This window comes from Myotis myotis, unplaced genomic scaffold (genome assembly GCF_014108235.1).
Source record: "Myotis myotis isolate mMyoMyo1 unplaced genomic scaffold, mMyoMyo1.p scaffold_m19_p_7, whole genome shotgun sequence".
Taxonomy (NCBI): domain Eukaryota; kingdom Metazoa; phylum Chordata; class Mammalia; order Chiroptera; family Vespertilionidae; genus Myotis; species Myotis myotis.
In genome coordinates, this window is record NW_023416379.1 from 5,540,865 (window position 1) to 5,555,744 (window position 14,880).

General features: G+C 44.7%; 1 protein-coding gene across 1 annotated transcript in view; it reads right to left on the bottom strand.

Moving 5' to 3' along the window:
• The window catches only part of ARID1B (AT-rich interaction domain 1B), a 333,070-nt gene extending 319,168 nt beyond the window's left edge, over nt 1–13,902 (bottom strand). Inside the window, exon 1 of the mRNA XM_036317506.1 lies at nt 13,879–13,902. The gene's annotated coding sequence lies outside the window, so the exon portion shown is untranslated. The remainder of the gene's footprint in view (nt 1–13,878) is intronic.
• Between the last annotated feature and the right edge of the window lie 978 nt (nt 13,903–14,880).

Consider the following 14,880-nt stretch of genomic DNA (forward strand, 5'->3'; position numbering starts at 1 on the left):
TGGCCTACAGAGAGGCTCAGTCAATCTGATTCGAGGCTAAATTTCCAATACGGGGCCCTGAGGCAGCCCTATCTTCACCTTCAGTCTGGATTACCCTGGGTATATGGAAGGTCTGCTTACTTCACTTCAAACAGTACACAACCAAAACTGGCATAACTAAAGCAGAAATTCTAATTGGAAAATGATGAGAATGTCTACATTTTAATGCTATAGATAACAGTGTAGCAAATTCATCTTATCAGTGACTAAAACTGTTTTTTTAATATCTGTTTCATCACTGCCATGAACTCTCACAGTCCTACTTAAAATTCAACTAATTTGCACCCATGTCAAAAATGTTAGCTTAACGCTGAGATTTCTCCAAATCGAAAGCATGAAATACACAGATTATCTGCACCTCTCGAAATGCATCAACTATCTTCCAGTGAGACTTCAGACATGAAAACAGACACTTATCCAGTGCAAATTATTCCATTTTAACCTTCTCTTCTTTGGCCTATTATTAAACATTCACCCACAATCCAAATCCATCCCACTGTGTACTCGTGCTATTTCTAACATTAAAGATGTGCTACTGCAGGGTCTCAACCCCTGCCTTTTACAAGTATCTCTGAAAGAAACCAAAGACCAAACCAAACCTAAGACTTTTCCAAAAATCATAAAGGCTAAGTCGCTCCTCATATTCACATCAAGCCCAAAACAATTTTCTATTTCTATCACCTGCCCTTCTGTTGATATATTCCAGAGCATCTCCATTTTCATGTCTCACAATTTACGTTGTATCAGAGAGATGGCCCACATCAAGAATGTCCTCAAATACTTCTCAATATATTATTCCATACATGGTTTTCCTTTCTAGATATCATTCTACAACTGCAGTAACCCAAGCTCCAATTATGTAAAAAAAAAACAAGTACTTTGAAGGCTACAATACAAATCACCCATTTTCAAAGAGCACTTAACATGACTATAGGTTATACATACCACACATGCCTGTATGAGTTATACCTATAACACACAACCACACACGTATGCATGAGTTACACATCTCACACACATACATATATGAGTTATAGGTTATACATCACACACATGTATGTATGAGTTACAGTTATACGTCACACACATCCATGTATGAGTGATTGGTTATACATCTCACACACACGCACACACCCTTTCCTGGATCTCCCTTCGGAAGCTGCCACTGCTGCCTCCAGCCCTGAGTCTATGAGAGGAGGAAGAGTACAATGTCGATTTTCAAAGTATGGACTGGAATACAGATTCTAGACATACCAGGTAGCACAGTTAGGCTGTATTCTAGGTTTAAAAGGTTTTCAGAGGTTAGCCTGGGAATCCAACTAACCTGTTCAAGATTCAAGTTAAAAACAATTCACTTTTAGTATACTTTAGCTAAACTTGATGCCTTTTATACTTAAATACTCCTTCATTACCACTCCTTTGGAATATGCCTACACGTGTTTTTATAAAAAAGATATCTATGTAACTGTATTTACTCCAAAATATTGAGTTAAGGAGATGGTTAGTTTCTTTATGCGTATACTATTTCACAATTTCTTCAACCCACCTCCTTAGGGCACCCACTGAAGGAAAGGCATCACAGAAACCCACAGAAGGTCCACCACATGGTTTTGATCCACAATCGTACGTATCCAGACTGAGCAAGAAAGTTCCCGAGTCGCTATGTGAGGAAATGATCCCTCTTAGCATTAAAGAGAATTTCTGAAGTAAGATTTCACACCTATAAAATGACAACAATGATGAAACCCCGTGTGAGGGAGTATTTGAACCAGTAGGTAAGTCTTTCTGGAGGATAATAGGTCAATAAGATTTAAGCAAAAGTGTGAAGAATTATATCTGTTCCAACCCTAGCAGTCTCTCGAGTGGGGCAGGGATGCGACTTAGCCAAACTTGTGCACAGCTACATGAATTCTAATTCTGAAGGGAGACCGCGTGGTCTTGGGGAAAAGCATGGGCTTTGCATCCAGAGCGGATGCGTCCACACCCTTACCGACCACCACTGCCCTGCACACACTGCTTAGTTCTCAGTTTTCTCACCCACTGAAGGGGGAAGTACTACCTACCTGACAATTGTTGTGAAAACTGAATTAGTAAGGACTGTAAAGGGTCTCTGAGCCACTTACTAATGGTTCCAAGAAGGAAACTGAAACTCCTTAAGTATCCAATGCTACAGAGCGTGTGACCGAGCCGTAACATGTCAGCATAGGGGAACACATGGAGACATGGAAAAGTACACGGAAAACCATGGCGGATGTTTGCGAGGGATGTGCATGAATTACAGCCATGTGAAAGCCAGGCTGATAATGATCAGAGGCAGCCATATGACCCGTACGTAGTGGCTGTCATATCGTGAAGCAATCGCTGTTTACTTTGCTGTGATGCTAAATATAACTCTAAATGCCTCTGGTTTTTTCCCAGGCATGCTGCAAACATTGCTACGGCGCTCTGTGGGGTGGGGGCGGATGGGACCCAGCTGTCCCGCCTCTGTCCTCCTCCAGGCCTGCGCCACCCTCCATATGCAGCACAAACAGAGAGAGGAACTGCCCGTCCTCTATGGCTGCCCCCGCTCTCCTCTCCGCCTAAAACCACGCTCAGTCAATCTGGGTTCAAGACCACAGAACTTCTCCCCTCACCTACCCCAGGAGCGCCACAAGGGACTGCCCAGAAACGCTCCCACGCTGCTGCTAGCAGACCTGAGTTGCCTTGTATTGTCACTTAATCAATGTGCGATTTTTCCACTTTCCATGTATTATTTCCTACCTCCCAGGCAGACTCAAAGGGCAATCCCCATGCTTTGCATTTTCTATGTCTCAGCACACAGTGCCAATGGCTTAGATGGCTGTGGTGATTCACACAGGGAATGACGACTGATCACATAAAGTAAAACATTCTCGAATATGAAAGTAAACATCACAAACCAATGTCTACATCAACTCGGCACATGTATGCAAAAGACACATGTCAAGTCAATATGATAATACAAAATCCAACAGTCACAGGCAAGCTCTTCTAATGTCATTAGAATCAGGTTAAGTCAAAAATAGGAACAGGTCACCAGAGACTCTTGCCTCCTTTGATAAAGAGTGCATATTCCTCTTCAACCAGAAACACCAAGATTCCCAGTGTCCACTGTCAGCACTCCCACAGAACCCAAAGAAGCTTCCCCATCCCAGATGGCTAATGGAGGCTGGGAGCTGGGGCCTGTCACCTCCCCTGTAACATGCATCCATGTACAGCCATGAGACGGAGGGAGGAAAAATGCAACCCAGCACCTAAAACCATTTTGTTTTCTGCTTGTACTAATAACAAAATAGTGCCTGTTTATTAAGACTTGAACTAAAACATCAGAATTCCAAATGTGGTTATCAGCATAAGCTCTTTGGTCACTATAGAAATATTAGCCACGTTCTACAATGCCACGAGAAGGATCAAGAGAAATTCTAAGATTTTTTTTAAAAAAAGAGAGAAAAGGCTGTTTTTTTGTTGGCTCTAAGAACTACCAAATTATTGGTGCCCTCTCACCAAGATGCCATTTGCAACGTGGAAGAGGGCAGGGAGAGGCCAAAATACTCACAGACTGACTTGGAAGAGGACCTTTGGCAATATTTTTATTTGTTTATTTGTTTTAGAGAGAAAGAAAAAGGGAGGCGAGGGAGGAGACGGGAGGGGGAGAGAGGGAGGGAGGGAGGGGGAGAGAGAGAACGAGAACGTTGACTCGCTATTTACGCACTGACTGGTTGCTTCTTAAGAGTATGCGCCCTGACCGGAGATGGAACCTGCAGCCTTGGCATACCGGAATGATGCTCCAAACAACTGAGACACCCATGTAGGGCCCATAGTCAATATTTTTGGTTTTGGCCTTAAGTAAATTACAGAGAACATATATATATATATTATACTAGAGGCCTGGTGCACGACATTCGTGCACGGGTAGGGTCCATAGGCCTGGCCAGCGATCAGGGCCCATCTATGGGGTGACTGGTGGGGCAATCCAGGGGCCCCGCTGGCACCCGCCTTGGCTAGCCTGGCGCTGCCTGCTCACCGGCCCCACCCCCCACTGCTGCTGCAGGAGGTGACTGGCGGGGTGATTGGGGGGCGGTGCTGGCCCGTTCACTGGCCCCACTCCCCAACTGCGCCGCTGCTGCCGCTAGTCACCTCCCTCTGCAGGGTGACCAGCAGGTCGATTGGGGGGGTCCCCATTGGCACCCGCCTTGGCTGGCCTGGGGCCTGTGGGCTGGGGCAGCTCCTCCGTTGAGCGTCTGCCCCCTGGTGGTCAGTGCATGTCATAGCAACCGGTCATAGCGACCAGTCATTCCGCCAGTAGTCCCACTGTTCGGTTGATTTGCATATTAGGCTTTTGTTATATAGGACTAGAGGCCCTGTGCATGGATTCATGCACTGGTGGGGTCCCTCAGCCTGGTCTACGCTCTCTCGAAATCTAGGATCCCTGTAGTGATTGGACCAAAACCAGCAACCTGACATCCCCCAAGGGATGTAGTAGTGAGCAAAGTGGCAGGCAGCCGGGGAGGAGCCGGAGCCCGGGCCAGCGCCAAGCCGCTCCTGCTCAATCAGGCCCTCTGCGCCTGCCACCGTGGCTCAGTAGTGCTGCCACCAAGGCAGGAGAGACTCCTGCCGCCGCAGCTACTCTCGCCAGCCATGAGACTGGCTTCAGGCTGGGCGGCGTTCCCACTGTGGGAGCGCACTGACCACCAGGGGACAGCTCCTGCGTTGAGTGCCTGCCCCCTGGTGGTCAGTGCGCGTCATAGTGATCGGTCGAGCAGTCAACCAGTCATAACAGTCACTTAGGCTTTTATATATATAGATATGTAGAACCACAGAATAAATTTGAAGGAAGAGGGCAGGGGATGACAAACATTTTTGTGAATATCTAAAAGTGTTTCTGTTTTTCACATATACATTATCACTGAACAGTAGAACGAACAACATTTTTCCTAACTACACTTTAAATTTTATCAGGACTCTAGCTTCTCTCTCATCGATGTTTCTGGCTCTCTCTCTCTCTCCCTTCCTCTCTGTAAAAAATCAATGAAATATATTTAAAAAAAAAAAAAAGAGGATTCCTTTAAAAAATAAATAAATAAATAAATAAATAAATAAATAAATTTTATCGGGACTCTAAAATATCACGTGATTTTTATTTTTTCAGAATTAAGATTAACCATAAAATATTAACATGCTGTTACATGTATAATTGATAAAGGAACTGCCATAAACTACCAATAAAAAGTAACAATCAGAAGCTGTGATTTTTAATTCTTAGGGATACTCAAAAAATGCATTCATGATATATGTACATCCCAAATTTATCATACCGTCTCAGAAGCTTTCTAGAAAGCCATTCAAAGACTCCTGACCTCCACTGTCAAATACTAACATCTGGCATGCATTTCTAAAGCACTTTAATACATATTCACTTTATCACAATTCTCAAAAACACCTGATAAAGGGTTCAGCAATGAAACACGCTTCTTGGAACTGAAAAGACCCTCCATACATTGATGTATGTATAAATCCCCTAAAACTGTATATACCATGAGTGTTATGAATTATTTATTTGTATATAACAGAAATCTGTTCCCTGTAATTACATCCACTGGTTTTACTTTGGTCCTTTCACAAATATTTGAAGATAGCTGTATCTATTTCCCTTTTCTGAGCAAAATATGTCAATTCTCAGTCCCCTTAACTCAAAAGGTATTATGGGGAGCAACTTGCTTCCTTTTCTCCAGACCCCACATTTTCTAGTGCTGATGCAGCCACAGATCCCTGTGCCTTCTTGGCAGCCCCACTACGCTCCTGATCCACCCGTCAGCTGATTAGTTCCCACCTCCCCATCTCCTGCTACACAGCTGGCCAGCTGACTCAAGTTGCAGAATTTGTCTTTCTCTCTGCTTATTCTCCTTTTGCTTATTTATGGTCACCATCTAGCCTGACATCTAACATATTAACTGTACTCCCTGTCTGGAATCAACCACCAATTACATCAGCACGCCCGTTCATTCATGTCTCTGTCCATGTTGCTGGTACAAACACTGAGAGGTCAAGGGAGAGGACGAGCCTTGGGCTAAGCGCCAGCGCCACTCATGAAGACTTGACAGAAATCCCGGCACTGGCGTTCTCGGAGGAAGGTCCACGTCAGAAACCTTCCCAGCCTGTTTGTGGCCAGGCCCCACCTAAGCATCTCTAAATCCTGATGCCCCCGCCCCGCCCCCCATGACATTTAATTCTTATTATTCAAAAAGTGAGCTCCTAGTCACATGGAGGACGCCTAAAAGGCCATTAACTTGGTCTAAACAAGCTTCCAAAGAACATGGTATACATGAAGGAGAAAAATAAAGGAATGAAAGGAAGTTGAAGGACTGAGGTAGAAATCACTAAGAAATTGTTAAAAAAAATCATATGAAATGATATGAAAAAATAGCAAATAAAGTTTCAAAACATAGTAGAGAACTGAAATGCATAAATATGTTACAATATATATTTATATACTGTATATGAGCCCCCTAGAACCATAAGAAATGCAAAAAATTCACTGTTAATAACTCATTCTAGAATTGCCCCCCTTAAACATCAAATTACCCTCCTGTGGGGCATGTACCCTCTGTTGGGAACCACTGCCTTAGATCCTTTCCACTGACCAGCGCTCCTCCAACTCACTGACGCAGCTCGTTATGCAACCACAAATGCACATCTGTCTCTGGGCAACAATCCCTTGATGGTTCAAATTCCTCCATCTTCTCTAATATAAAAAACTAGAGGCCCGGTGCACGAATTTGTGCACAGGTAGGGTCCCTCAGGGTAGGCTGCGGGAATCGGGCCCCAGCTCACGCCCCCAGCCTCGCAGCCCCACAACCCCACCTGGCACCCCACCGTGGCCTGGCACTGCCCCCTCACCTGCTCCACCATCCCGCCTGCAGGGCCATCGATCGGGGCCAGGCCTCCTCCCCAGCTCCTTCAGTGCCCCCTGCTGCTACCGCCAGTCGCCATCTGTGAGGCAACTGGTGGGGCTATCAGGCCCCCACTCGCACCTGCCTTGGCCTGGCACCGCCCGCTCACCTGCTCCACCATCCTGCCGCAGTCCCACTCTAGTCAGGCCCATTGGGGCGGGCAGCACCTCCACTGCCGCCCTCTGGCAAGCGCCACGTCGCCGACACCAACCATGGTCCGCGCCACCCCCTGGTGGTAAGCACACATCATAGCAAGCGGTCGGACTCACCTTGAACAACCTCCAGAGGGGAAATTTGCATATTGGGCTTTTATTATATAGGATCAATAGCCCAAAGTTTAAGAAAACACTTAGAATTCAAGGCAAAAAATATAAGAGAAAGGCAGGGGGGTTAGAGCCGACAAACTTGGGTGTGAATCCTGCCTGTACTACTCATGAGCTACATAAACTTAGGCTCACATTCAACAGAGTGCAGTCGTGTTCACCTCTTGTGTTGCTGGGGACTGAATGAAGTACCACAGGGTTTATCCCATAGGAAGAGTTTCCTAAATCTTTTTTTCCCTCTTAACAAAGCAGCGAACTGAAGTCAGAGCAAAAAATCACTCAATAATTTAATCTATTTATTTTCTTGTCTCCCGGCACACTGTTAATGAAAGCTGGATATTGTGCCTTCCTCATCTTTGTACCTAGCTCTCAGTACAGTACAATGCCTGCCATGGGCACTCACTACAGTGGTTCTCAACCTCCTGGGCCTTTAAATACAGTTCCTCATGTTGTGACCCAACCATAAAATTATTTTTGTTGCTACTTCATAACTGTAATGTTGCTACTGTTATGAATCGTCATGTAAATATCTGATATGCAGGATGGTCTTAGGCGACCCCTGTGAAAGGGTCATTCGACCGCCAAAGGGGTCGCGACCCACAGGTTGAGAACCGCTGCACTAGAATGTGCGCCTCTCGATGGCCAATAGGTACAAGAGGTAAAGGATCGCACCATTGCAGACAAAGTTGCACTTTTCACAAGTTCATATAAGCCACAGCTCGCAATACCACCTCATGCCTGCGTCCCCCAAATGTGTCTCCCTTGGTTGGTTTCTCTGAGCCCCACAGCTCTGTGCCCAACTGCCACCAAACACTCCTGCTTGGATGCCCAGGGGATCCAATTTCAGTCAAAGACACCACCCCCACCCAGACACACAGGTTAGAATGCAAGGATGCATCCGGACTCGTTCTCCTCTCTCCACCACGGCCAGCCCGCACAGTCAGCATTCTGGGAGGGAAGTCTTCATTAGAAACCTGCCATCAACAGGAAACCTCCCCTCCCACCACACTGGCCTGGGAGGGGAGGGGGGGGCTCTAGAAAAACCATGTCCTTTCCCCCACCTTCTCTGCAAGTAGAAGGGGCTCTGCTCCCTGCCCTCAGAGCCGCCCTCCCTAACACGGCGGAGGCGTCCCCTCGGAAAGGGCTGTGCTTTTGGACACAGCACTCATCAAAGTCTGCACGAATATTTATGTGTGACTATTGATGTGTCTCCCTCCCCAACTAGTCTGTACCCCAGGAATAGCAAGTGAGATGGAGAAGACAAGTATTAAACCCATTTATAGCTATCTTCTAAGTACCACAGAATAAGTTCAGAAAATGAAGCTGTTTGGGTTCGCCGGGTTTTGCCTGATTTTTATAAAGCGGCAAAAAACTATTACTCGCCTAATCTCCCAAGTGCAGCAGCTTCTATGTCCATTCAGTGAGTAAATTACTGTCTGACTGAACTATACTTTGAAATTAAATTTAGCAAATGAAATAACTTTATGAACAAACCAGTGTGTGTGTGTGTGTGTGTGATCTAAAAGCAATATCAAAACAGTAACGGAATGCATTTCTACCTTCCCTCGGATAGTATTCTTACCGCCAAAAACTGTAAAGCTATTACCACAGCTTTAACAATTTCTAAAATTTACATCTCTAAGTAAACAATATTGTACATATTCATGTGTCACTACTGAAAACCTAGTAGCAAACTCTTATTTAAGAGAAATAATATGGTATATTTCCCATACAGAGACAGATTTAAGTCAAGAAAAGAAGGTCTGTGAGAAGATGTCAAATTTCCCTCCCACCACTTTAGTTGTATGACGCTAAGCAAGTCCTGCACAGCATCTCTGCATCTCATAAGTCACCTGTGCAGCAAGAACACCTCTGTCACTAGAGCTGTTACAGAACGGGAGACAGTCAAGCTCTCGGCACATGCCAGCTTCAATGGGGACAGATCCCATTGTCATTATTCCATGAGGTACAGCTCCAGAATAACCCATGAGGCACGTGCCCTCCAGGGCTCCACGGCTGTGCACAGGCAGACACTGCTCATCAGTCCTGGCGCGCCTTTCCAAGCCCAGGAAGGCTCGGGACCCTTCGCCTGTGGATTCCAGGCAGCCACTGCCACCTACTCTCAGTGGCTCTAAGAAAAGACAGTGTAGATGGATAGGTAGGTGGGAATGTGGATAAACAACGTAGCACAAAGTTGAAAATTGATGCATCAAAGTAAAAGTTATATGGGATTTCTCTGTACTATCATGACTTTCCTATCAGTTTTATAATTATTTCAAAATGAAAGCTAAAAACAGACAAAAAGGAAACACAAAGACAAAATAATCCCTTCTGCAAGGGGGTGTGCAGCTCCTTCCCACTGAGAGCCCCCAGGCCCTGTGCAATGTGGATGGACGGGGCCTCTGGCAGGCTTACAGCCTCAGGGGCTGGGCGGTGTGGGGAGGGCAGTGGGGGAACGGGAGCTAGAAGAGTCAAAACTTATGAGAGCACAGAGGGAAAACCCAAGTGCATGTGACAAGGTATAACTGGGGAGGGAGGTAGAGGCTGCAATTTTCCTAAAAGTACTGACGTTGGCAAAACACACCGAATATATATTTCTAAGTAGATTTTTAAAATATTCTTAGGAAGCTTCCATTCCACACAAAAGTATTTTAATTTAAAACAAGCAAACAAACAAACAAAAAAGACTTTCAGAGTTAAAACCCTGCCCTGGTAGAAACCCTTTCCCACTAGTCACCTTTTCAGGTTCTCCCGCTCAACCCTCAGAATGTGCTGAGGCTCCTGGCCCAGGCCTTTATAAAGATCGCAAACCAGCCCTTAAAGATGTGAAATGGGCCATCTTTTAACCCAGAACTCTTCCTGATTTGTTTTTGTAAGTTAAAAAAAAAAAGGCTTTTGCAACTGCCACGTTAGTGAGTGGCCCCACTCTCCCCTCTGCCCCCCACCAGGCTCCGCAGACCTGTTCTGGGAAGCGCCCCAAGGGCAGGGGGCAGGCAGGGGGCAGGCTGGCTGTCAGGTTCTCCGGTTTAAAATAAGGACAGCAACTACTCAAATGAAAACACATCCGGGATTTTTAAATCTCAGGGCAAATAAAAACTGAAATTATTCCAAAACCGTGGTTGACAGAGCTTCAGGTGGAGGAAGAACAGGGTCAGCGACCACCAACTAAAGAGCAGTTTAAGTGCTCGCTATGGCAGGCGAAGCCCAACTCTCCACCATCCACCGCAGGACCTGATGAGAAGCCTCCGTACAGGAGCCTGGGGTCAAGTGCAGACCCCAGGGTACACCTGCCCGGCCAGCACGTGGCTCCCCACGCCTGTGTGATCGTGGGCAGACCACGTAAATTCTCTCACCTGCAGCTTCCACCCCTGACAAGGTAGGCTGCAACAGCACCGGCCTCCTAGCATTGTTACAGTTTCAAATATTAAATAGCACCGAGGCACAAAACTCAGAACAGGGCCTGGCACGACAGCAAGTGATCAATTAAGTGTTAGAGATTATTTCTACTGGGCAATTTCACTCCTCTGAGCTTCACACTTCCTCACACGTAAAGTGAGGGATTAAGAGATGAACTCTTAAAGTCCCTTCCTGTCTGGGATTTTAGAATTATCCCTCCTTCCTGCCAAAACTACCAACTGCCATGGTAAGAAGCAAAACAATGTGGACCTTTAGAGATATTTCTCCTTTCTGCCTCATTCTTTCACCAGAAACCTTATCGATACACTGCTCTGAAGGTCAAAAGTTAGGGGGAGGCTGGGGCTGGGGTGGTCTAGAAGGGGTTAGGGGTGACGGGGGGCGGGGGGTGTACAGACATATGTAATGCTTTCAACAATAAAGATTTAAAAAACGGAAGTCAGAAAGAGGGTTTTAAAAGTATCTAAAGACTTCAAAACCCACAAGTTCAACATTCAAATAATCAAGGCTCAGTTTTAAGGTGACCTCCAGCCACCTGTCAAGTCTTAGCCCACACTGAGCCTGGACAGCTCTCTTGCACACCTCGGTGCTGATGCACTAAGGCATCTGATCACCCTCTCTGAGAATGCCCTTGCACCCCAAATACCTTGGCTACCTCTAAACTGAAACAATTCTTCCTAACCCCACAAAGCACCAGCAGACAGTCTGCCTTCTCAGAACTCCCACCATATACTGTGCCTCTTAGTTAATAGACAGTCAACGTTTACCATAATCACCTGCAACTCTGCGTATGTCCGTCTCCCTCACCAGCGAGCTTTGTAAGGGCTTGGTGTCTTCCTCATCCTAATTCTCCTTCTCACCCCAACTGATCATACACAGTAGACAATTACTGCTGCTATTATTTCATTAATAAAATAAATCAATCAAAGAAACTCAAATGCACCCCTAACCCTTACCTCCAGCCATCCTCTTGTAAATAATACTGTATGCCATCCTAGATGTATCCATTATAAGTAGTAAACTACGGAGCCTGGCCCCAAGTCTGGCCTGTGGCAGGCACATAATGTTTGGTGTGTGACTGAGACAGACATCCAGCTGCGTCCCCTACTCCAAGTGCAGCTTCTCCCAGGTTCACATTCGAATGCTCCAAACAGGCAGCTGTTACTCCCCTGCTCTAATGTCACCATCGCTAGTCATCTTAAAGCACCATTCCCAAACAGTGTCACATACTCCCACTTCTATCAAGAATGAAAATGTCTAGGAAGCAATGCCACTCTGTAAGATACATAATATATGTTAGCTAGCGCAAGGAAAGACTAAAACACACTTCATAGAAAAAACACCTGTTTCACTTGGTTGTACCCAAAACTGTCTGGACAGATTTTTTTTTTTTAAGTAGAACACAGGAATATATAAACTAGGATGATAAAAAAATGTAATAACACTTTCCATTTTCATTGTTAGCTAGGTCTATCTAGTTAGACAACCAGAGTGAAATACATGTGAGAGAGAGAGAGAGGGAGCGAGGGCGCAAGCACATGCATACACGTGCACACGGCTTCTATCCCAGGCACTGTGAGAGGGCAAGTGCTTAGCTTACCTATAGATTTGTTTTATATAGTTTAGAAAGAGAAACAGGAATTTTTATATATAACTAAAGAGTAGTAAGAGTAACAATAAGGTATGCTGGTCATAGATCCTCCACATTTATGGCAAATTATTAATCAAGTCCCACCTGAAACAATTTGTTAAATTGATTTTAATCACTGGGCCTCTCATGTGAAGCTTTGTATAATCAGCATTTCATTTACAAAATTAATTGCCTGATTGATTCTTAGGAGGCAGTTGCTGTCATTACCCTGCTGTCATAACTTCTGAGTAGGGTGTCACAACATGAAATTCTGACAGTATGAAAAGCACTGCTATTTTAAAAACGGGTGCAGGGAGAAGGGGGAACCGAAGCAGTTACATTATCCCCTTCAGCCTGAAAGTTGAAAGTGTTTCATGCAAACTACACTCTATATCAACACTCTTCTGCTAAATTAATGTACAAATTTCGGGTTCAGGGCATGAAATATTTTTACTCTATTAAAATAATAACTAGAAAGTAAAAGCATGAATTCACCACTGGAGTTAAATGTTAACCTGTTGTCTTGAGAAATGATACCGAGATAAAGAAAAATCAGTCATTTAGTTTACGACTGATACCAAAATATAGGCATTGTAAGCATAACAAAACACACACAGCATACATTCATTCCATCTTTCAAAAATATTTTTGTATCTGTTATTGTTACATACTCTCACTTCTATACTTAATTCATTGCTTCAGATTTAATATTTAATAGTCTGGTGACAGATGGGTCTTCAACTGAAAATTTGTCATCACAATAAATTAATAAAAATTAGGCTAAAAAGCAATTTCTGTGTTTAAAAAAAAAAAAAGGCAAGATGAGCCCTGAACAAGAGAGTAAGGAGGAAACGTTTCTAAGTTACCACCAAGTGCCTTTTAAAAGTGAGGCCTCATTACCCATATCACCACATTTTCAACCAGGCCTCGTAAGCATCAGAAAGCCGAAGATTCTCGTTTTCCTTACCATTGATTTGCTTTATCAGAAAGAAGGCCCGACCCTGCAAGAGCCCCTACTTCTTGCCCCTAGAAGCTCACAGTAACATTTCCCATGTCCTCAGCATTCCATAAAGCAGGGCTGACCACACAAAGCCAGTCGTTTCAAAGGCATAAAATAATTCCATAGGGTAGGGGGGACTCATTTAAAACAATCCCTATTCAATGCAATCCAATTCCAAATAAGGCCGCTTCTAAATGGGTCACTTTGATTTAAAAGAGGCCTCCGCTGGAGACCAGATGTAATTTACCTCCTTTCAGTACACTAAATTTTGATTCCTATGTACAGCCACAGAATTCCTTTAAAAAGAAAGATCACCTCATAAATTCGCTCCATTATCTTGTGACCAAAGGTGTTTTGTTTGCTCGCTTAGTAAGAGAGCTAATTGGGACACTGTACCCACTCCCCCACTGCCGGCCAGCAGGACAAATTCATGGCTAGTGAACATAAAGGGAAGTCTGTGCCGCACACACAGCCGGGGGCTCTGGCGGGCAGGCCCCTGCTGACCTCCTGGCCACGTGTTACCCCCCTGCAGAAAAACAGCGATGGTCTCATTTTCACTTGGCTCCCAGGGATAGGGAGTCCTTAGTGTTGACACGGTAATATCTACAGAGTGCTCCGAGTTCAGGAAAGAAGGCATTATGAAGGCATAATTCATGCCTAGGATCACTTCTTAGGCTGCACACACTGTAAATTTTTCAGAAAACAGGGTTCACAAATTCAAATGTATATCAATTTAACACCGTTCATTACAAAAGAACCAAATAAAGGGGAGACACATATGTGCAAATGGGGTGGAGTCGTCACTTAAGCATTTAGTGCGGGCATCACTACCACCTACAGCAGGATTCTGCAGGATGTCAGAAATGGTTTAGGGTAGTAATTCTCCGAGGTGAAAATGGGTGGGAGCTACATGCATAGGAATGAGGGCTGGCGTGAGGGGGCAGGTGAAAATGCATACTCAGGATACTTTTCTATTTGGAAAAGGGGGAAATACTGTCTTTATAATATACCATGTAAAAGTAGAGCTTGATAAAATAATCTCAATTGTTAAGCATTAGTATTACTGGTAAAAAGGCAAGCTTCTGTTTATTCAAGGAAGGTGGTGAGTAGGAACCTGGCCTTTTGGAGGGTATATCTGAACTCTGGAAGAGTCGTGAAGAAATCTATAATAATATGCTATTTAGACCGGACGACGTTCTGGACGAAGCCGGGGCTGCGAGGGAAGCCAGGGTCCCGGATGCAGGGCTCTGAAAGGGAGGTAGACGTGTAAGATGTCCTTGACTTTAAGAAACACGTACTACAACAGAGGAAATAAGAGATGCATTTAAATAATTCAGGGATAAATAACTGTCAATGCTACAGGGCAGAGGAAAATCAAGTCCTAGAGTTCAGCTGAGGGTAATAACATTTGGTTGGAAGAAATGGAAGAATTCATGGGAAATTTATCACTTAATGTGGATAATAAAAGATAAAGAAGATGTACAGAAATATCAAGCCATAAATACA